The sequence below is a fragment of the Phyllostomus discolor genome, chromosome 3, assembly GCF_004126475.2.
Source record: "Phyllostomus discolor isolate MPI-MPIP mPhyDis1 chromosome 3, mPhyDis1.pri.v3, whole genome shotgun sequence".
Taxonomy (NCBI): domain Eukaryota; kingdom Metazoa; phylum Chordata; class Mammalia; order Chiroptera; family Phyllostomidae; genus Phyllostomus; species Phyllostomus discolor.
The window spans coordinates 209,431,133-209,453,944 of record NC_040905.2 but is presented as its reverse complement, the minus strand read 5'-3'; the positions used below and the strand labels follow the sequence as shown (position 1 = coordinate 209,453,944).

At 48.5% G+C, this 22,812-nt stretch overlaps 1 non-coding gene and 1 pseudogene across 1 annotated transcript; both read left to right on the top strand.

The window, feature by feature from the left end:
• The first annotated feature begins 9,798 nt into the window (after positions 1-9,798).
• On the top strand, positions 9,799-11,089 carry LOC114505946 (annotated as a pseudogene).
• A 4,773-nt stretch (positions 11,090-15,862) lies between these two features.
• Positions 15,863-16,024, top strand: LOC114514752. The gene has a single exon (XR_003686113.1). It is a non-coding gene; the product is annotated as a U1 spliceosomal RNA (small nuclear RNA).
• The last annotated feature ends 6,788 nt before the right edge of the window (positions 16,025-22,812 follow it).

The following is a 22,812-nucleotide window of genomic DNA, read 5'->3' as shown; positions in this document are numbered from 1 at the left end:
GACCCTCTGGGTCTGATCAGCAGCCCTTCCCCAAATCGCCTAGACAGGTAGTGCTGCCAAGTTTTCCTCTTCTTTTTTCCCTTTGGCCTCCAGAGAACTTAAATGTGACCTTGCTCCACCTCAGCCTGGAACATTCTCTAGTCCTCCCGGCCCCACGGCCTCCATGTCTGGCTAACTCATTCATTCCCAACCTCTAGGTCTCGGCTGGGAGGGATACATGAACACTGAAAGAAGGGATTCCCAGTCAAGAATTACAAAGGAAGAAGGGAAAGCAGGCGCCCTAGAAAGCAGCCATTCCTTCTTCACTCGTTTCAGAAGAGGACAGAGGGGTCAGGAGTTCCAAGGACACGTTGAAGCCATCTTGTCTGGGAGTCACCGACCCCAAAGCCTTCTGGGCCCTGTCGGGTAATCACTATGAGTAAAGCGAGCGAGTGCAGTTCAGGGGGACTTCACGAGGGTATGGAAGGTGAACTGGTACAACCGCTCTGGAAAACGGGCGCCTCTGGCTCCAACAGCTCTGAACAGCACACTGACTGACTCTGAGATCACCCAGCAACTCTGCCCCAGGCTGCAGCCCCATCGGCCACGCATCGCCCTGTGCACCAACACAGGGTGGGGCAAAAGTGGGATTCCAGCCCTTCCTCCAGAGAGAAATACAATAAGGAGTAAATCATAATACAGGAATTGTGCCCTGGCTGGTGTAGCTCAGTGGGTTGAGTGCGGGCTGGGAACCAAAGCATTGCAGGTTTGATTCCCAGTCGGGGCACATGCCTGGGTTGCGGGCCAGGTCTCCAGTGGGGGCCACATGAGAAGCAACCACACATTGATGTTTCTCTCTCTCTTTCTCCCTCCCTTCCTGTCTCTAAAATAAATAAATATATATATATTTTTTTAAAGAATTGGCCCTGGCCAGGGAGCTCAGTTGGTTAGAGCATCATACCAATGTACCAAGATCGCAGCTTCAGTCCCTGGACAGGCCACGCACAAGAATCAACCAATGAATGCATAAATAAGCGGAACAACAAATTGATGGGGTTTTTTTCTCTCTCTCTCTCTCTCAAGTCAATTAAAAAATAAATGAATAAAAAATACAAGAATAAACCTCGTACTCAAACTGTAAAATCTGCTTTCGCCCCAGCCTGTGTGTGTGATGAGTGTGAGCTAGAATGTGCATAGCCACCAGATTCATAAGAGCCAAAATCTGGAAACAATACAGATGCCTGTCAATGGGCAAGTGCATATGTTGTGACGTTCTGACACGAGAGAACTCGGGAGAGCAAGGAAACCCACGCGCCCTACGGGCTGCGAAGGCCAGGTGGAAGGCACAAGATACAAAGTAGCACAGGCAGTGCGCTCCCCTTTGTGTCAAGTACAAAAATGGGCCAAGCTGGCCTGGGCTGTAGGAAGGCGTGAGTGTGATTCCCTCGCCTTGGGGCAGGGTGTCACTGGAGGGGGCCTCGCCCCATGAGGCCTGGTTTCTGGATCTGGGGCTTGTTCTACCTCTGCGATTTGGGAACCCTGTGTTGCCAGAGCTTTGATTTTTTTTTCCAAAGTGAAGGCAAAGATACACATTTTTATGTGAAATCTCTGGATTTTTCTTTTTCTTTTTCTTTTTCCAGCTAAGAAGAGATGATTTATTGGACACACTCAGCCACAGATGATAACAGAACCAGTCCAGAATGTCACAGGTCCAGGGCAAAGGACCAAAAGGGACTGTTGCTGTAAGAGCAGCGTGGGACTCTCAAAAGGTGGTCGCGGAGTTCAGACTTTATGTTCTACACCCATCGACAAGTTCTCGACAGCAGGCATGGAGTCGAACAGTTTGTGCCAGTGTCCCTGGCCTCTGGCTTCCCTTATTTCTGCTCCCGTGGTTTCCATGGGTACGCGCGCTAGCAGTGTACTCGGACCTCCGCCTCATCTTTCTTCCTTTGCGCTTCAGCCTGCGCATTCGCCTCTTCCTCCACGTGGCTCTCATGGCGCCGAGGTTTCTAAGAAGATGGTGTTAAGGCCGAGAGAAAATCTCTGGATTTTTAAAAGTTGGCAATATTTAAACATTTTAAAAACATACATTGTAAAAAAAAATATATACCATATTTTTCTGACTATAAGACACACACACACACCCAATTTGGGAGGAATAATGGTTGTTAATGCTGCTGTTGAGTTCTGTTTACATTTATATTGGTGAAATATTATGTTATTTATGTTATTAAATATTTTACCACATTTTTTGCTTCAAATTTTTCTTTCCTATGTTCCTCCTCTAAAACCTAGGTGCATATCATGGTCTGAAAATATGAGTACATTATGCCCTGGCTGGTGTGGCTCACTGGTTTGAGTGCAGCCTGAGAATCAAAGGGTCAACAGTTCTATTCCCAGTCAGGGCACGTGCCTGGGTTGCAGGCCAGGTCCCCAGTATGGGGCGCACGAGAGGCAACCACACATTGATGTTTCTCTACGTCTCTCCCTCTAAAAATATATAAATAAAATCTTTAAAATAAATAAATAAAATAAAATCAATAACTAGCCTTGGCTGGTGTGGCTTAGTGGATTGAGCTCTAACCTTTGAACCAAAGAGTCACGGGTTCAATTCCCAGTCAGGGCACATGCCTGGGGGCCAGGTCCCCAGTGGGGTCGTGCAAGTGGCAAGCACACATTGACGTTTCTCTCCCATTCTCCCTCCCTTCCCCTCTAAAAATAAATAAATACATCTTTAAAAATAAATACATAAAATCAATCAATAAAAAGTTTTTTAAAATCTACATACTTTGTGGATTAAATGAAATATGTGGTCAGGCCGCTTTCAGCCTGTGGGCCATGCGTTTGCAACATCTGAGATAGTGATTTTCCTTTTCCTTTTCTTTTTTTAAAGATTTTATTTATTTATTTTTAGAGAGGGAAGGGAGAACGAGAGAGAGAGAGAGAGAAACATCAATGTGCGGTTGCTGGGGGCCGTGGCCCGCAACCCAGGCTTATGCCCTGACTGGGAATCGAACCTGCGATGCTTTGATTCTCAGCCCACACTCAATCCACTGAGCTACGCCAGCCAGGGCCTCTTTTTCTGTTTTCTTTCCCCCGTCAATTCCCCTCTTAACAAAATTAATCTCAGACGTAAATAAACAATGCCAATCCCAGCAAAAAGCTGAGGTCGCTCTGGTGGAACACCCTCACCTTCACCTCTTGCTCCCCTCTGTCCTTCCTTTCTTTGCCAGCGTCAGAGGGTCCTCGGGATGCTCCTGAGATCTTTGACAAGTCACAGTGTCTTTGTCTCATAGCTAGGCGAGCTGAGAGCTGAGAGAATTGGTTTGCCTCAGGTCAGGAGGAAAATGACTTTGTTAACAGCTGGAACCACCGGGACCACGGGATCACTTTCTCGCAGGGGTGACCAGCCTAAGTCTCGGCGTTTACATCTGTGAAGTGGGGGGTAACGGTGCCTGCCTCTTCGTCTCCCATCCGAGCACTCACCGGGCCCGACCCTGCTTAGCTTCCGAGATCAGACAAGATGGGGCACGTTCAAGGTGGTGTGGCCACAGACTACCTGCCTCTGTTTTAGGATTGTCAATTCGTCGACAAAAGGGTCATCTTTTCCCTATTTTTACCTTCAGAAATTGTCCCCAAGAGCATGGGAAACAAAAATGAAAATTCTCTGAATAAGGTCGGGAGTTGGCTAAACCACAGAATGAATAGGTAGGCGACTGCCAGCGAGCAGGAGCAGGGTGTGAGCGGGAAGAGGGGACAGGCGCCTGGCTGCAGGATTCTGGGAGCACCAGCGAGGGACCCTGCTGGATGCAGGGGCGCTAACCTGAAACCCAGCGCCGGAGCCGAGCGTCCTAATGGGGTGCTGCAGCAGGTCCGCTGAGTTCCGGAATCAGAGAAGGGGCAAAGTGAGGAGTGGCCTGGAGGAGCTTCATAAAATAAGCCCAAATTAAAACTACTTAGGGTCCTGGCTGCTGTGGCTCAGTGGGCTGGGTGCTGTCCCACAAAACAGAGGGCCACTGGTTGGACCCCCAGTCAAACGCTGTCAGGACACGTGCCCGGGCTGTGGATTCCGTCCCCCGGCAGGCACGGGCAAGGGCAAGGTGCCCTGTTGGTGTTTCTCATAGGGATGTTTCACATTTCTGTCCTTTCTCTCTCCCCGCTCTCTAAAAATAAGTAAGCTCTTTTTTTTAAAGATTTTTTATTTATTTATTTTTAGAAAGGGAAAGGAAGGAGAGAGAGAGAGAGAGACATCAATGTGCGGTTGCTGGGGGTCATGGCCTGCAACCCAGGCATGTGCCCTGACTGGGAATCAAACCTGCGATGCCTGGTTCGCAGCCTGTGCTCAATCCACTGAGCTATGCCAGCCAGGGCAAAAATGACTAAACTCTTAAAAAAACAAAAACAAAAACAAAAAGCAAACAAAAAAACCCCCGACTGTGAGCTACCTATTCCCCCCCGCCCAACCTGAGATCCAGAAGTTTGGAAACACTTTTCCTGGGTAAGGGTGTGAGGAGAAGTCCCTATAGTTTAAATAGATGCAGCCTCTTGCGGCTTACATGGATACAGCCCTGTCGGGGGCAATTGAGCCCAAAGAGTACCTATGAAAATGTACAAAAGCAGCTCTGGCTGGTGTGGCTCGGCGCACTGAGCACAGTCCTGCAGACTGAAAGTTTGCTGGTTTGCCTCCCATTCAGGACACACACCTGGGTTATGGGCCAGGTCTCCGGGTGGTGTGATTGATGTGTTTTTTTCTCTCTCTCGCTCTCTTCCCCTCTCTCTCAAAATAAGTAAATAAAAATCATTTTTTAAAAACTGCAAAAACACATGCCTTTGACCCAGAAATTCCCTTTCTAGGAATGTATCCTACAGGCTCATCGCAGAGATGCTACCTGTCCAAGGCAACTCACTGCAACATCATAAAAGCAAAGACTGGGCCCTGTCTGGTGTAGCTCAGTGGACTGAGCGGGGGCTATGAACCAAATGGTCACAGGTTCGATTCCCAGTCAAGGCACAGGCCTGCACTGTGGGCCAGGTCCCCAGTAAGGGCCACATGGGAGGCAACCACACACTGATGTTTCTCTCCCTCTTTCACCCTCCCTTCCTCTCTCTCTAAAAATAAATAAATACAATTTTTTTTAAAAGCAAAGATTGGGAACAGTCTAACTTCTTTAGGCTTCTGGAATGCTCTGCCACCAACCAGGCATTTCCACGTACACCTAGAACACAAGGACTTAACAGGAGGACTCCCAGGAATAAGGCGGTAACTTGGCCATTCCCGGGGAGGGGGCCCGGTGATGAGAAATGAGAAGACAGGGGTGCGAGGGAGACCTTTCCGTCTTTACCCTGCTGTGTATTCTGAATTTTGAATCTCGTGACTACATTACATTTTAAAAAACTACCTGAGCTCCAGTATTTAGACCTAGCTACAGACCCACTTGGCCCGTGTCAGCTTGAAATCAAAATAACAGACCCCGCCTTTCCTTTCTTGTCCAGCTTCCAAACTCGTCACTTCCTGGATTCCCAGAGGTGTTACTAGGCAAGGGTGCAAATCTGCTAACTTCCAGAACGGGCTGCCAACGAGGCGGAGGCAAGGCGAATGGTGTCCTGGTGTCCTTCCACCCCACCCCAAAGGTGACAGGCTCAGGATGTCCTTTAACCCAGAGGCTAGGCTCCCTGCTGGAACCAGAAGTTTCCAAAACAGTCGGAACCCAGAATGTATTGTTCAGTTATCTGTGTGCACTGTAAGGTAGCTCTAAGTAGCTACCGTTTACTGAGCTTTAGCGGTATGAGAGGCATTCACTAGGCGCCATCCTTTTGATTGCTCCCAGAGTAGTATTTTGTCCTTATTTTGTGGTTATAATCAAACTGAATGAAGAATCCATAGTCAAAGAATCCTACCCCTCAAATTGAAAGGACAGAAGAGTCAGGATTTGAACCTGTGTTTAACTGACTGCCTCACACCACTTTTGGTCTTAATATGATACAGAAGCGTTGCTCCGCAGAGCCTGGTTGCCAGGTGAGCTCAGAACACACCGACACCTTTCTCTGAGTCTCCTCGGGCCCCAGGAGATCTCCTCCGGCTGGCCCCTGGTGGCTTCCCTCCTTCCGCACTGTTTGACACTGAGGAGGCACTAGGAGTAAGACAATCTTTGTCTTCATTGGGTGCCAGGCCCCAAAGTTTACTGGGTTCTTTTTTCATTGCCCTCACACTGTGCTTTGGCTTCGTAATAGTCATTAAAAAGTTATAGCCTTGACTGGGTGGCTCAGTTGGTTGGGGTGTTGTCCTATACCCCCAAAGATTGCCAGTTCCATCCCGGGTCAGGGCACATGTAAGAATCAACCAATGGAGCCCTGGCTGGCGTAGCTCAGTGGATTGAGCGTGGACTGCGAACCAAAGCATCACAGGTTCGATTCCCAGTCAGGGAACATGCCTGGGTTGCAGACCACAGCCCCCAGCAACCGCACATTGAAGTTTCTCTCTCTCTCTCTCTCTTTTTCTCCCTCCCTTCCCTCTCTAAAATAAAAATAAAAATAATAATAATAATAAAAGAACCAACCAATGGGTGCATAAGTAAGTGGGACAACAAATCAGTGTTTCTCTCTCTCCCTTTCCCTTATTCTCTCTCTAACATTTAAAATAAAATATTTTCCTACTTCATGCTTCCATGAACATTCTTTTTTTATTTTTAAATTAAAATAAAACCCTCGCCCACCTGAGTATATGCTTATTGATTTGAGAGAGAGGGAGAGAGAGGGAAAGAGAGAGGAAGGAAGGAAGGAAGGAAGGAAGGTAGGTGGGTGATAGAGGAAAACATTGACTGGTTACCTCCTGCACGCTCACCGACCAGGGATCAAAACTGCAACCTAGGTATGTGCCCTGAACAGGAATCAAACCTGAAATCTTTTGGTGTATGGGACACACCAACCAACTGAGCCACCTGACCAGGGCTCCATGAACATTCTTTAAAAAAAATGGAGATTATAGCACAAAACTGGTTTTTAGTGTAATTATTCCTATGAACAATTTTCCTTTACCATCTTTTCATGCTATTAAATATTCTCCTGTGATGTTTTTCACTGCTGCAGTATTTTCTGCTGGACAAATGTGCTAGAATTTATTTACCTAGACCACAACAATAGCAATTTAAGATGTTCCAACTATTTTGATGTTGTAAGCAATATTGTTTTTTTTTTAAGATTTTATTTATTTATTTTTATAGAGGGGAAGGGAGAGAGGAAGAGAGGGAGAGAAACATCAATGTGTGGTTGCCACTTGAGTGCCCCCCTACTGGCGACCTGGCCTGCAAACTAGGCATGTGCCCTGACTGGGAATTGAACTTGTGACCCTTTGGTTTGTAGGCCGGCACTGAAATCCACGGAGCCACACCAGCCAGGGCTGATATCATAAGCAACGTTGTGATGACCATCCCAGCAACTAAATCTTGGCACGCACACACGGTTCCTTTCTTACGATACACTCCTCCAACTGCAGTTGTTGAGTGAAAAAGTACGTAGAGTAATGAGGGCTGTTAACGTGCTGCGGGACTGCTACGGTGCACGCCTCTGTGCCGCCGGCCCCTGCCTCTTTCTCGGAACTTCCTCCCTGCTAGGCGGAAAGTTTTCTCTCGCAGTTAGCATTACCAGTGAGATGCAACAGGTTTCCACATGCTTCTTGACTGATGATGGTATTTATTCTTTTGTAAATTGCCCATTTGTGTTCATTGACCCCCCCCCCCCATTTTTTTTAACCCAGAATGAGTTCAGTGAGATGGCTCCCCACCCACCGTGACTCGGGGTGCCGCGGCGCCGCTTCCTCCTGCAGGCTGCAGAGCACGGGGAGCAGCCCGCACACGGAACCACGGCAGCGCAGGGCGCGGCGGGGCGCGGCGGCGCTGTTCCGGAGTCCCCGGCATTTCCCATCCGAGAAGTAGGAACTGGGGCTCGCCCCGGGCTCCCCTTCCTGCGTCCCCTCCTCTTCCCTGGAGAGGGAAGAAGGAGAGCCTCAGCCAGAGGCGTCTGGTCCAGGGCAGGTCGCCGCCTCCGGAAAGGCAGCTCGCCCAGTTTCTCAGCGAGATGTTTCTCATCTCTTTGTCAGTTTATCAGTGTGTTTTACATATTAAGCACATAAGCTTTCCCTCTTCTATGTTGCAAAATATTTTCCCTTAGGTCGTTATTTGCTTCTCATTGTCCTTTAAGTGATACTTTATTTGTGGGGTGGGGGTGAAAAGACTCGCTGGTGTGTTTTATTTTTATGCGGCCAAGGCCCTGGGTCTTTGTTTTCTTTTCCTTTTTGCAGTGTTTGCTGCCATCGGCGAAGCTCGCTCACAGAGAACTCCTCCACCCCAGGACGATGGAAATAATCACCCTAGTTTTCTTCCACTGCTGATTTCTCTTCCTTTTTAACTTTACAAGTTGTAACCCATCTGTGTTGGTTCTGGAGTGTCATGGGAGGCAGGATTATAATAACTTTTTCCCCAAATGATTGGTCAGTTGATCCAACCCATTTAAAAAAATCTAATACATATTGATTGCCTTTTGTTAAGGTTCTATTTATTTATTTTTAGAGAGGGGGGATGGAGGGAGAAAGAGAGGGAAAGAAACATTGATGTGTGAGAGATACATGGATCGGTTGCCCCTCCCACAACCCCATCTGGGGACCCGGCCCCCAACCCAGGCAAGTGCCCTGACCAGGAATCGAACCTGCGGCTTTGGGATTCGCAGGCCAGCACCCAGTACACGGAGCCACACCAACCAGGGCCATTTTGGTTAGGCCTTGATGTGAAAGCCCCAGTGGAAAGCGGTAAGAAATGCTGCAGTGGGCCACACGTGAGCCACCTCTCATTGAATAACTGCAGCCCCCAAGGTTCAACTTTACCCAAATAATTGTTTACATGTTGCATTTTTTTCAACAGAACTGGTGCTGGAGTTCACAGCGTTGACAGAAGAAATGCTGGAGTTGACATGTTTAGGGGAAAATCTGCTTACGTAGAACCACATGCACTCACTCAGTCAGTCCATATTTGTTGTCTCATGCACACCCGATAGCAATGATTGTGATACGTTCTGGAGCAAAACACAGGTCACAAGGTAAGGCCTCCCCAGTAAGCTGGCATTGGGGCCGAACCCCCAGGAAGTGGGGGAAAGGCCTTGCGACCATCAGGGAATGCACATTCTGGCCCACAGGCGGCAAACACAGGACCCTCGGGCCGAATCCGGCCTCTGCCTGGTGTTATCCAGCCCGGCACCTTGTTTCTACCCGGAGGCAGTGCCAAGCCCCTTGCCCCTAGTTAAGGAGTAGTTATACAGTCATAAAATTACATTCTGCCCTTTGAAGGCAACCATGAGGCTGATGTGTCCCGTCCCCCCCCACCCCCCCACCCCGGTGAAAATGAGTCTGACACCCCTGGGCTGTGTGGGGTCGATGCTCGAACCAACTAAAGTACCTGACCAGGGTGCTTTTTTTTTTTTTTTTTAATAAGAGTTTATTTGAGCCAACTGATGGTGAGCAAGATTTCAAAAGCTCCCTGAGATTTCTTCTGAGGGTGATGAAGTGTCCTAAAATTGCCCTGGCTGACGTAGCTCAGTGGATTGAGCGCGGGCTGCAAACCAAAGCATTGCAGGTTCAATTCCCAGTCAGGGTACATGCCTGGGTTGCAGGCCATGACCCCCAGCAACTACACATTGATGCTTCTCTCTCCCTTTCTCTCTTTCTCTCTTTCTTTCTCCCTCCCTTCCCTCTCTAAAAAATAAATAGATGAAATCTTAAAAAAAAATTAAAAAATAAAGTAGCTCTGAAATATTAAAAAAAAAAAAAAGATCATGAACATGATCAAACTCTATGGGGAGGCCATCCGGGTGAACAGGGCATCAGCTCACAACAAACATCTGGATGTGGGGGCCAACATCTTCATTGGGAACCTGGACCCCGAGATTAATGAGAAGTTTTGCTTTATGATACTTTCAGTGCCTTTGGGGTCATCTTACGAACCCCCAAGACCATGCGGGACCCTGACACAGACAAGTCCAAAGGTTATGCCTTTATTAATGTTGCTTCATTTGATGCTTTGGGTGCAGCGATTGAGGCTATGGATGGGCAGTACCTCTGTAACCGCCCTATCACCGTGTCCCATGCCTTCAAGAAGGACTCCAAGGGCGAGCGCCGTGGCTCAGCCCCTGAACGACTTCTGGCAGCCCAGAATGCTCGGTCCCAGGCTGACCGCCCTCACCAGCTCTTTGCAGACGCACCCCCTCCACCCTCTGCCCCCAGTCCTGTGGTGTCGTCATTGGGGTCTGGGCTTCCTCCACCAGGCATGCCTCCTCCTGGCTCCTTCCCACCCCCAGTGCCGCCTGCTGGAGCCCTTCCACCTGGGATACCCCCAGCCATGCCCCCACCATCCATGCCTCCTGGGGATGGAGGACATGGGCCCCCTTCAGCAGGGTCCCCAGGGGCTGGACATCCTGCACACGGACACTCACATCCTCACCCATTTCCTCCCGGTGGGATGCCCCATCCAGGGCTGTCTCAGATGCAGCTGGCCCACCATGCCCCTCATGGCCTAGGACACCCTCATACCGGGCCCCCAGGATCTGGGGGGCAGCCACTTCCCTGACCACCACCTGGAATGCCTCATCCTGGACCTCCTCCAACGGGCATGCCCCCCCAAGGGCCTCCATCTGGATCGCCCATGGGTCACCCAGGTCCTATGCCTCCCCATGGTATATGGACCTCCTCCACTGATGCCCCCTCGTGGGTACACTGGCCCTCCACAACCCCCTCCCTGTGGCGACCAGAGGCCGACCCCCTCCCTCCACCGAGACCCACTCCCCGGCCTCCAGTTCCCCCTCGTGGCCCATTTCGAGGCCCTCTCCCTCAGTAATTCCTCATTCTCTTTCCTTGTGTTGTATCTCCACAATGTCCTTTGTATTCCTTGGACCAATCAGATTTGCTGTAGCTTCCTGGGGTTAAGGCTGACCCCTTAGGCCTTTTTTAAAAGTGTAATTGTTTTTTCCCACAGGAGGCTTTATTATTATTTTTTTCCTATGTTGGTCCTAAGTGTTTTTGCAAATGCACAGAGATAATAAAACTGGACTCATTGTTAAAAAAAAAAAAGAATCAACCAACGAGTGCATGATAAACGGAACAACAAATCATCAATGTTTCTCTCCCTCCCCCTTTCTCTCTCTCTAAAATCAATGTAAAACCATTGTTTGTATTATTCCACTTGGAATACTACTCTTTTAAAAATATTTTATTTATTTATTTTTTTTTTAGAAATAGGGGCAGGGAGAGAGAAATGGAGGGAGAGAAACATCGATATGCGAGAGAAGCATCAGTTGGTTGCCTCTCTCATGCCCCCAGCTGGGGACCAAACCCTCAACCCAGCCACGTGCCCTGGCCAGGAATCAAACGGGCGATGCCCGACCCCCTGAGCCGCACCAGTCAGGGCGACTACTACTTTTTTTAAACCGCCTTTTTTAGATATAATTTACACACCATGTATTTCACTCATTTTAAGCATACAGTTCAGTGGTTGTTAGTACATTTACAAGGCTGCACAATCATCGCTACAATCTGGTTTTAGATCATGTCCATCACCCCAAAAAGAAGCCTCATGTCCTTTCTACCACCAGCCCCAGGCACACACTAATCTATTCTTTTCTGGATATTTCATATAAATGAAACTGTATGTGCCATCTTTTATGTCTGGCTTTATTTTATTGTTTTTAAGATTTTATTTATTTCCTTTAGACGGAGGGGAAGGGAAAAAGAAAGAGGGAGAGAAACATCAATGTATGGTTGCCTCTCATGTGCCCCCAGTGAGACCCAGGCTACAACCCAGGTATGTGTCCCCGATTAGGAATCGAACTGGTAACCCTTTGGTTTGGAGGCTGGTGCACAATCCACTGAGCTACACCAGCCAGGGCTGGCTTTACTTTATCTATGTCTTCACACGTGGTGAAACTTGGCTTCTTTCATTATTCTGTAATTTTAGGAATTTTATTGGGCATAATCACAGCTTTATTCTTCCAAATGATCTGGAACAAAAGTCATATTCCAAACACATTTTATAGATTGAAAGAGACCCCCCACTAAGCGCCAACATAATGATTTAGAGTCACGTTCCTATTAACAATGGATACGTTTTGAGAAACGTGTCGCGAGGCGATTTTGTTGGGCGAACATCATGGAATGCGCTTGCAGAAACCCAGACGGTCCAGCCCACCACACACCTAGGCCAAGTGCAATAGCCCACTGCTCCCTGGTTATGGGACTGAATGGCATGTTACTACACTGAATACCGTAGGGAACTGTAACACAAGGGTAAGTACTTGTCTATCTAAAAATAGAAATTGCACAGCAAAAATACACCGAAAGGAGAAAAGAAATGGTACACATGTATAGGGCACTTGTAGGGCTGGAAGTTGCTTTGGGTGAGCCAGTGAGTGAGTGGGCAGCGAACAGGACATTATTGCTCACCACTGTGGACTTTATAAATACTGCACACTATGGCTGCACTAAATTTCTATGACAGGCGATGAAATCAAGCACAAGAGAAAATGTTGCGATCAGGAGACTCTATAGCCCTGGCTGGTGTGGCTCAGTGGACTGAGCGCTGGAATGCAAAGCAGAGGGTCACTGGCTCAATTCCCAGTCAGGGCACTTGCTTGGGTTGCAGGCCAGGTCCCCAGTTGGAGGCATGTGAGAGGCAACCACACATTGATGTTTCTCTCATTGATGTTTCTCTCTCTCTAAAAATGAATAAAATCTCCCGGCTGGCGTAGCTCAGTGGATTGAATGCAGGCTGCGAACCAAAGCATCGCAGGTTTGATTCCCAGTCAGGGCGCATGCCTGGGTTGCAGGCCATAACCCCCAGCAACTGCACATTGAAGTTTCTCTCTCTCTCTCTCTCTCTCTCTCTCTCCCTCCCTTCCCTCTCTAAAAATAAATAAATAAAATCTTAAAAAAATTATTTAAAAAAATGAATAAAATCTAAAAAAAAAGAGAGAGAGACCCTGTAAACATGAGATGTTTGAGGCTGCCCCCACGAAATAGGGCATAATGTTTACGGCAAATTTTCTTTATAGGTAGAAAGAATACACTCTAAAATAACAATAAGAATACCATGTAACTACATCCACCAGTAACACAGCGGTTTATTGTGACCAGTGAGCCCTACGTACCCTGCACAGCCGTTTGTGCCGCACTTTTACACAATGGGCCGCCCGGTGGCTTTGCTTAGAGGAGTGCCTCATGGCCTATTGTTGACTGAAATGTCGTTACATGGCATGTGACTGTATTTAGTCTCTGAATAAATCTTGATTCTAAAAATCAAATCCACTTCCAGCCAAAATGGAGGTATAGGTGGATGCACCGTACCTCCACGCACAACCAAGATGGGAACAGCAACAATTTAGAGGCAGAATAACACCCAGAACTGACAGAGAATTTATCTGAATGGAAGTCGGACAGCCAAGAAGTTGAAATAGACCCGTTCATCCAGACCGGTAGGAGGGGCGGAGACGAGCAGCTGGGCGCAGGGCGTGGCGCGGAGAACAGGGAGAACTGGGTGCAGAAGGCAGCCAGGAGAACGTAAGGCATCTGGGGCGCACAAGACCGCAGTGGGTGGACCCTGAGTACACAAGGGGCAGCTGGCGGACCCAGTGAGGCGGCGACTGTGGAGCAGGGCAGAGCACCCAGCCCAGGGTCCCAGAGAAGGGACTGAGGTCCCACAAAGAACAGAGCTACCGCCATTGTTCCCCTCCCCCCACCCCCAAATACAACGTCACAATCTAGCGACTGGGGTGCCCAGCCCCGGTGAACACCTAAGGCTCCGCCCCTCACCGGAACAGGAGCGACCAGACCAAAAAAACAAAAGAGAAAGAGAGAGACAGATGGCTCAAACAGAAGAACAGATCAATGCCCCAGGACTCATCCTTCTGAGCGACTAAGAGATAGCTAACCTATCAGATGCACAGGTCAAAACACTGGTGATCAGGAAGCTCACAGAATTGGTTGATTTTGGTTGCAAATTAGATGAAAAAATGCAGGTTACCATAAACGAAATGAAGGAAAATGCACAGGAAACCAATAGTGATGGGAAGGAAACTGGGACTCAAAACAATAGAGTGGAGCAGAAGGAAGAAAGAAAGAACCAAATAGGAAAGAATGGAGAAATAAGAATTCAAAACAAAACAAAACAAAACAAAAAACAAGGAGAAGCTTAGGAACCTCTAGGACATCTTTAAATGTTCCAACATCAGAATTATAGAGGTACCAGAAGGAGAGGAGGTAGAGCAACAGATTGAAAACCTATTTGAACAAATAATAAAGGAGAACTTCCCCAATCTGGCAAAGGAAATAGACTTCCAGGAAATAGAAGTCCAGGAAGCTCAGAGAGTCCCAAAGAAGTTGGACCCAAGAAGAAACACAACGAGGCACATCATAATTACATTAGCCAAGGTAAAAATGAAGGAGAGAATCCTAGAAGCAGCAAGAGATAAGGGGACAGTAACCTACAAAGGAGTTCCCATCAGACTGTCAGCTGATTTCTCAAAAGAGACCTTACAGGCAAGAAGGGGCTGGAAAGAAGTATTCCAAGTCATGAAAGACAAGGACCTATATTCCAGATTACTCTATCTAGCAAAGCTTTCATTTAGAATGGAAGGGCAGATAAAGTGCTTCTCAGACAAGGTCAAGTTAAAGGAGTTCATCTTCACCCAGCCCTTATTTCATGAAATGTTAAAGGGACTTATCTAAGAAAAGAAGATTTAAAAAAAAAACATGTATAGTAAAAGGACAGCAAACTCACAATTATTAACAACCACACCTAAAGCAAAACCAAAAGAAACTAAGCAAACAACTAGAACAAGAACAGAACCACAGAAATGGAGATCACATGGAGGGTTATGAACAGGGGAGTGGGAGGAGGAGAGAGGGGGAAAAGGTACAGAGAATAAGTAGCATAGATTGTAGGTAGAAAATAGACGGGGGAGGGTGAGAATAGTATGGGAAATGTAGAAGCTGAAGAACTTATAAGTATGACACATGGACATGAACTAACGGGGGAGATGTGGGTGGGAGAGGGTCTACAGGGTGGAGGGGAGTGAAGGGGGGAAATGGGACAACTGTAATAGCATAATCAATAAAATGTACTTTAAAAAATCAAATCCATCCTACACACCCTGACTGGTGTGGCTCAATGGATTGTGTGCTGACCTGCAAACCAAAAGGTCACGGGTTCAGTTCCCAGTCAGGGTATGCTCAGGGCACATGCCTGGCTTGCAAGCTGATTGATGGGTTTTTTTTTCTTTCTCTCCCTCCTTTCCCCTCTTTCTATAAATAAATAAATGAAATCTTTTTAAAAAACAAAACTTTAAAAAAAAGAAAGAAAAAAAAAAGAATGAAATCTTACCATTTGCAACAGCGTGGACGGACCGAGAGGGTATTACACTGAACGAAACAAGCCGGCTGGAGAGAGACGCACCATATGATCCCGTTACATGTGGAGCCTAAAGAACAATATAAACAAACGAACAAAACAGACACAGACTCACAGGGGAACAGGCCGATGGCTGGCGGAGGGGAGGGGGCGGGGGGGCTGGGGGAGGCGGGCGAAGAGACAGAGAAGTGCAGGTCGGCGGTGACGGAGCGGTCACACGGGGACGTGGAGGACGGCAAGGGGAGCACAGTGGGGAACACTGTGACAGCCGTGTGTGTGTGTGTGTGTGTGTGTGTGTGTGTGTGTGGCCGGCGGGCACAGGAGCTCCCAGGGGCAACGCTCTGTCAAGTGTGTGACTGCCTAACCACTAAGGGGTAAGCCTGCAACTAACACAAAATAATAATGACTCTAAACTGTAAATAAATAAATAAGAATTAAAAAAAAAACTTACCTGGCAGGGGAGATACTATGATCACGAGAGTCTTTCTCAGGGTGAGGCTCATCCATTGCACTCTGGGTGTGCTGGCCCCTGCGATTTCCCCAAATGTGGGAAACTCGACTGCACAGTTTGTGGTAGTGGGGGGCTCCGTTTGCACTCTCCCCTGGTGAAAAAAATAATTTTTTAAAAAGATGTTATTTAAGCCCTGGCTGGCATAGCTCAGTGGATTGAGCGCAGGCTGGGAACCAAAGTGTCCCAGGTTCCATTCCCAGTCAGGGCACATGCCTGGGTTGCAGGCCATAACCCCCAGCAACCGCACATTGATGTTTCTCTCTCTCTCTCTCTCTATCTCTCTCTCTCTCCCCCCCTCCCCTCCCTCCCTAAAAATAAATAAATAAAATCTAAAAAAAAAAGGATGTTATTTATTTATTTTTATAGAGGGAAGGGAGGGAGAAAGAGAGAGAGAAACATCAATGTGCAATTGCTGGGGACTGTGGCCTGCAACCCAGGCATGTACCCTGGCTGGGAATCGAACCTGCGATGCTTTGGTTCACAGCCCACGCTCAATCCACTGAGCTATACCAGCCAGGGCTTTAAAAAAATAGTTTTAAAAAATATATAAATAAATCAAATCCATTTTCAAGGGATAGAGAAATTTTTATTTTTTAGGACTATCAGACTAAAAAGATAATTCCAGCCTCGACCCATGTGGCTCAGAGACTTAAGAAACAAGAAGGAGCTGTGGCCAGGGAGCTCAGCTGTTTGGAGCATCTTGTCAATGCACCAGGGTTTCAGGTTTGACCCCCAACAGGGTTCGTAAGCCCTTGGTGGAGCAACGAATCTGAATCCTTTCTCCCTCCCTTCCTTTCTTTCTCTCCAATCAGATTAAAACAAAAACTATTTTTTTATCCTCACCCGAGGGCATTTATTTTCATTGCTTTGAGAGAAAGAGAGATCGACGTGAGAGAGAAACATCGATAGGCTGCCTTCTCAAACGTGCCTCCACCGGGGTTCGAACCCACAACCTGGATATGCACCCCAATGGGGAATTGGACCTGCAGCTTTTCAGTTTGTGGGACAATGCTTCATCCAAATGAGCCATGCCGGCCCGGGCAAAAAAATTTTGTTTTTAAAGACTTTATGTATTTATTTTTAGAGAAGGGAAGGGAGGGAGAAAGAGAGAGAGTGGATCAATGTGTGGTTGCCTGTCACATGCCCCCCACTGGGGACCTGGCCTGCAACCCAGGCACGTGCCCTGACTGGGAATTGAACCTGCGATGCTTTGGTCGCAGCCCGCGCTCAATCCACTGAGCTACGCCAGCCAGTGCAAAATTTTAAAAAATAAAATAAAATGGAGCCAATGCCTCAGAGCTGGAGACAGGTGTTTCAGGCAGAAGACACTGCGGCACAGAAAGGGACAGGAAAGGCGTGAGGTCACACGGCAAACACACAGAAGAGCCAAGGTGTGACACTCGACTGCCAGATGCCAAACTCCCCTCCGTGAATGACATTCTAATGAACCAGCCGTTTTTTAAAGATTGTGTTTATTTTTAGAGAGAGAAGAAAAGAGGGAGAAAGGGAAGAAACACCAATGTGTGGTCGACTCACACACGCCCCCTACTGGGGACCTGGCCCACAACCCAGGCACGTGCCCTGACTGGGAATCGAACAGGCGACCCTTTGGTTCACAGGGCAGCACTCAATCCACGGAGCCACACCAGCCAGGACTAACAAACCACTCATTAACTGGACTCATGTGAGGTTCACACATCGTAGGTCCCAATAATATATGTCGTGATCGCCCTTGCTTGATCCTGGGTGGAGGGAAGGCAGCTCAGGGCTGGGGCTGGTACGAGAGGAAGGCTTGGGCGTGCTGGATAAGGATTTCAAAAGAGTGTCTTCCTGGGCTCCAGCTGGGAGAGGGGCAGGAGTTTCATCCCATTGTCCTTCTCTTCCTTCCCGCTCTCCAACTCCAGCTGGGACAAGGCTGTTTTAGAGTTTATTAAGGCTCCTTTGTCTTCAGTCCACCTTCGAGCTGGGGCCTTTCCGGTTGGGGGGTGGGTTGGGGCCTGAGCTGGGCGGAGGCCAAATCCGAGGGGCAGGGAGAGAGAGCCAGGCAGGCAGCGGACCTTGGGGCCTGGAGGAGCTGAAGAATTCACCTCTCAAAGGTTCCCTCTTCCTGGAGGGTTCCCTTCCCTTGCTTTATTTTTCTTCTGGCCCTTGGGTCATAGTAGGCATTCTACTTATATTTGTTGAATAAAGTTATGTGTGCCCTTCCACGTGAGAAGCACGGGGCTGGGCCTGTTAATACCACCTCCTGTTCGCCCCGCCTCCTGTTCACCCCGCTGTCCGTCTCTGAGTGGTGACCCCCGTCCTCAACGAAATGACCAAGAATCTTCCAAGCGGTTTTCACGCTGTGATCACGTGTACAGTGTCTGTCAAGGCTCAGAGTGCACAAGAAAGCAGGACTGCTTGGTGGTAGTACCTGTCCCCAGGCACAGCGTCTGACCCACAAGAGGCACAGGGAATCATTTGCTGGGTGAGCGAACACGTGAATGAATGAATGAATGAATGAGTAAATGAATGAAGGAACAGTAAGTGCATCTCAGGGCTGAGCTGGGAAGCCTGCCTATGTGACTTCCAGCTAATGCCTCGTGCCCGGAACTGCATGGGATTTTCCCTTCTAAGCTGCTCTCATTTCTCGGATACTGCCTTTACTCTAAATAGTTCCGGAATTCTTCTTGAGCAAATGGGTCTTAAACTTCAGAGCACAAAAAGATGGCCCGGGGACGTGCCAGACCCACCTTTGGGAGAAGGGATTAGTGGGGCGGTCCTGGGCGATGGGCGTCACCATCCACTCTCCACTCTGCAGCCAGGCTCTGCTCGAAATCCGCAAATCCAATGAAGGCACTCCCTAGTTGCAAACCGGTTGTCTGTGGTTTCCTGGCGCCCCAGGGGTCAAGTCCGAACTCCTTGTCCCTTTAGCACCTGTGGGATCTGGCCCCGACGACCTGCCGCATCAAGGCACCAGGCTCTCCCGGCTCTCAGGGACTCCACAGTGGTGTTCCTTCTACACGGGAGACTCTGCCTCCCCTTCCCACTCCTGCCTTTGCCTCTGAGTTATCCCTGCCAGGTGGTGGGCTTCCTTCAGACTTCAGCCTAGAAGCCCTCCCCTCCCTCCTCCTGCTCCCCAGCTGCAGGAGGGCCCTCTGCTGGCCCCCCACCCCAGCCCATGCCCCAGAGCTGACTCAGAGGGCATTGTGACTGTCCCTCCCACGCAGCTGTCAGCTCACTGAGGGCAGAAACCCTCACGGTCCCCAAAACCGAGCACCGTGCCTGCCTCATGATTAGTGGAACTTAGGGGAAGGCAGCACTTATTCGGATGACCAGTTGTGTGTGGGGAGGGTTGGGGGCGCGGGACCCTGTGGCCTGGTGCTAACTCAGGACCAAATTTCCCATCTTTTAAGGCCCAGTCTCCCTTTGTGTGGTCTCCCTGATCCCCTGTGGCTTGGGGCTAAGAATAATGTTCATAATTAATAAGTGTGTGTGCTTGCTCTCCAAGCGCTAACTCAGTCATGTTTCACCTGAGACAGGCCCTCGTGTCCCAGCTGTGTGGGCAAGAAGACTGAGGCACAGCGTGGTTTAAAGAAAGGAGCACAAGCTTTTGTTTGAATGGGGCAGTTGTGGGCTTTCATCTGACCTCCACCACTAAACTTGAGCGAGAAACAGAAGATCTCTGAGCCTTCCTTCTTCCCTGTGTCTGTGAACAGTGGGTCGTGGGAGTACCCGACTTACCAGGACGTTCGTTGTGGGGGTTCATGAGAAGTGCTTGCGTGGGGTGAGCACTCGAGGAAGTTGTGTGAGAGGCACCCGGACTACGTTTCTCTCTTGCATTGATGTTTCTCTCCACCTCTCTCTCCTCCCTCCTTTCCCCCTCTCTAAAATTAAAAAAAATAATAATAATAAAAGGAAAACAAGTAAAAAAAAAGAAGTAGGGGTAGAAAGCAGGAAGCTTCCTGGAAGGCAGCTTTACAAGCAGGAAACAGAACTTACTGATGGCTAGGTATTTATTCCGCTAGTCTTCATTGTGTGTGCCGGGCACAGCGCTGGGTGGGCTCTGGGGACAGCTGTGGTCCCCACACTGGTGGAGCGGACCCACTGGGGCAATGACAGGTATTACTGCCGTGTTACTTAGTTACAATTTTAAGGAATGCTCCGGCGGCGAGAAACACAGTCCACTGAGAACCAACAGCAGGGGCTGGGATCTGGGCCTTGAAGGAAGTAACACTTCCAAGGGGGCTTGAAGGTCAGGAGGACAGGGAGGGGCGGCCCAGGTGGAGGAAGGGCGCACAGAGGCCGGAGAATGGGTGGAGGAGTTTGAATTGCCCTGGTGTGATCTGGGATGGGCCAGAGGGAGGGCCCGCTGCTTTGCCGGGTCTGGAGACACGCCGCTGCCTCAGGGCTGTTGGCTGCCCCGTGCCCCTCCCTCCCCTCCCCTCTCCTCTCCCCTGCTCTGCCCCACCCACTCCTGCAGTGAGCAATACTCTCCCTCTCAGCCTCCACCTTTCTGGCACACGTGTGGCTCGAGACTTTCCCATCTTGCCCTGGCTGGTGGAGCTCAGTGGACTGAGTGCCTACCTGCGGACCAAAATGTTGCTGATCCGGTTCCCAGTCAGGGCACGTGCCAGGGTTATGAGCCAGGCTCCCATTTGGGGGTGAGCATGAGAGGCAACCAATATTCCTCTCCCTCTCTTTCTCCCTCCCTTCCCCTCTCTCTAAAAATAGATAAAATCACCCTGGCTGGTGTAGCTCAGTGGATTGAGCTCGGGCCTGTGAACCAGAGGGTAACAGTTTGATTCCCAGTCTAGGGCACTGCTGGTGTTGCAGGCCGGGTCCCCAGCAGGGGGAGTGGGAGGGGCAACTACACATGGATGTAAAAACAAACAAAAAAAATTAAGATAGATAAAATCTAAAAAAAAAGACTTTCTCATCTTACAAATGTTTCCCCAGTTGCCTTGCCCACTCAAGCAAGGCATATGCAAAATATGCCTTCCGCACACGAGGCTTTGTCTGTCTGTTCATCCAGCCACTCCTTTCTTCCCACATACAAGCCACGTAAAACTTGAGCGCTAGGAAGAGAGAAGAATAAAACGGGAATTCCCCAGGGGTGAACACAATCGATATCTCGGGCCTGCACTTCTAGGTGTCATTAGGGACATGCGTTGTTGGAGAGGGCATCGCATTCCTTGCCTCTTCCAGGAAAAAGTAAGAATATTGCTACAAAACAACAGCAGTTGTGATTCAGAAGTCAAAGGCCACAAATGCATTAATGATCCCACTGTAGCACCGGAATCGATACAAAAGAATATTGAGTGTGGACTGTCACTGAAAAATAAAACTAGGAAAAAGAAAAAACGAGATATTGTTATAAAAACAGAATACACTGTATATAAATGGCATATGTTTTTAAAAGATTTTGTGTATTTATATTCAGAGAGAGGAAAGGGAGCAAGAAAGAGAGGGGGAGAAACACCATGTGCAAGAAAAATGTCAGTCAGTTGCCTCTTAGAAGCCCCCAATCTGGGACCTGGCCTACAACCCAGGCTTGTGTCCTGAAGGGGAATTGAACCCACAGCCCTTCAGTTCACAGGCCAGCATTCAATCACTGAGCCACACCGGCCAGAGCAGCATTTTATGAAAACTTTAATATGCTGTCAACATTGTGCTGCATTTAAACATCCATGTAACAACAGCGTTAATGGCCACCTGAGATTCTACACATGTGTCAGAAATACTAAACTGAGGGTATTCTTTTTTTTTTAAAGATTTTATTTATTTATTTTTAGAGAGAGAAGGAAGGGAGAAAGAGAGAGAGAAACATCAATGTGCGGTTGCTGGGGGTCATGGCCTGCAACCCAGGCATGTACCCTGACTGGGAATCGAACCTGTGACATTTTGGTTCGCAGCCCCCGCTCAATCCACTGAGCTACACCAGCCAGGGCAGGGGGTTCTTTTTCAAATGTTTAGTGAGGGCCTGTTGTGTGCCACAGCTTTGATTAGAATGGACACTGGCTGCAAAATCAGTCACTCTTATCACAGTCACTATTACAAATCATGCTTTGCTAAATATCCCTTGGGCTCAGTGTCTGTGTGAATCCGTAATTGTTAACTCAGCAAAAAAAAAAAAAAAAAAAAAAAAAAAAAATCCCTGGAATGGGATATCTAGATTAAAGAGGGGGTATAGCCCCAGCTGGTGTGACTCAGTGGACTGAGTGATGCCTGGGAACCAAAGGGTTGCTGGTTCAATTTCCAGTCAGGACATGTGCCTGGGTTGCAGGCCAGGTCCCCAGTAGGGGGCACACGAGAGGCAACCACACATTGATGTTTCTCTCCCCCTCCTCCCTCCCTTCCCCTCTGTCTAAAAGTAAATAAATAAAATCTTAAATAAAGAAAGAAGAGGTATACTTTAAGGTCAAATTACCCTCCAATTAGGATGTACCAATTCACACTTACACCCACTTCCTGTGTTTAGCTCCCTAGCAACGCTCATTACTTTCTCTGCTTCCTCCTTTCGCCCCTAAACCCTCTGCAGGCTGTGTCTTGTCCCCGCAGCCCCACTGAAATCGCTAAGGCCACCAGTATGGCATCTAAAAGCGCCAGTTTCAGTAACTGATCTATTTTCTGGTCTTATCTTTATTGATCTGTTTGGGGCATTTAATACCTCGGACCTCACCAACACCCTTCTCTTCCTGGAACCTTTTCTTCCTTCAGTTGGGGTAAGCAGGCCCCGTCTTACTAGCCTCATTTCACAGCTAGGAACCCAAGGCTCACAGAGGTACCAAGGAGAAGAGGACACTCTGTATGTCCTCTTATAGAGTGTCCTCTTAGCCTTCAAATCCAGGCCTCCAAAAACCCAGTCGTGAGCTTTTTTTTTTTTTTTTTTAAGATTTTATT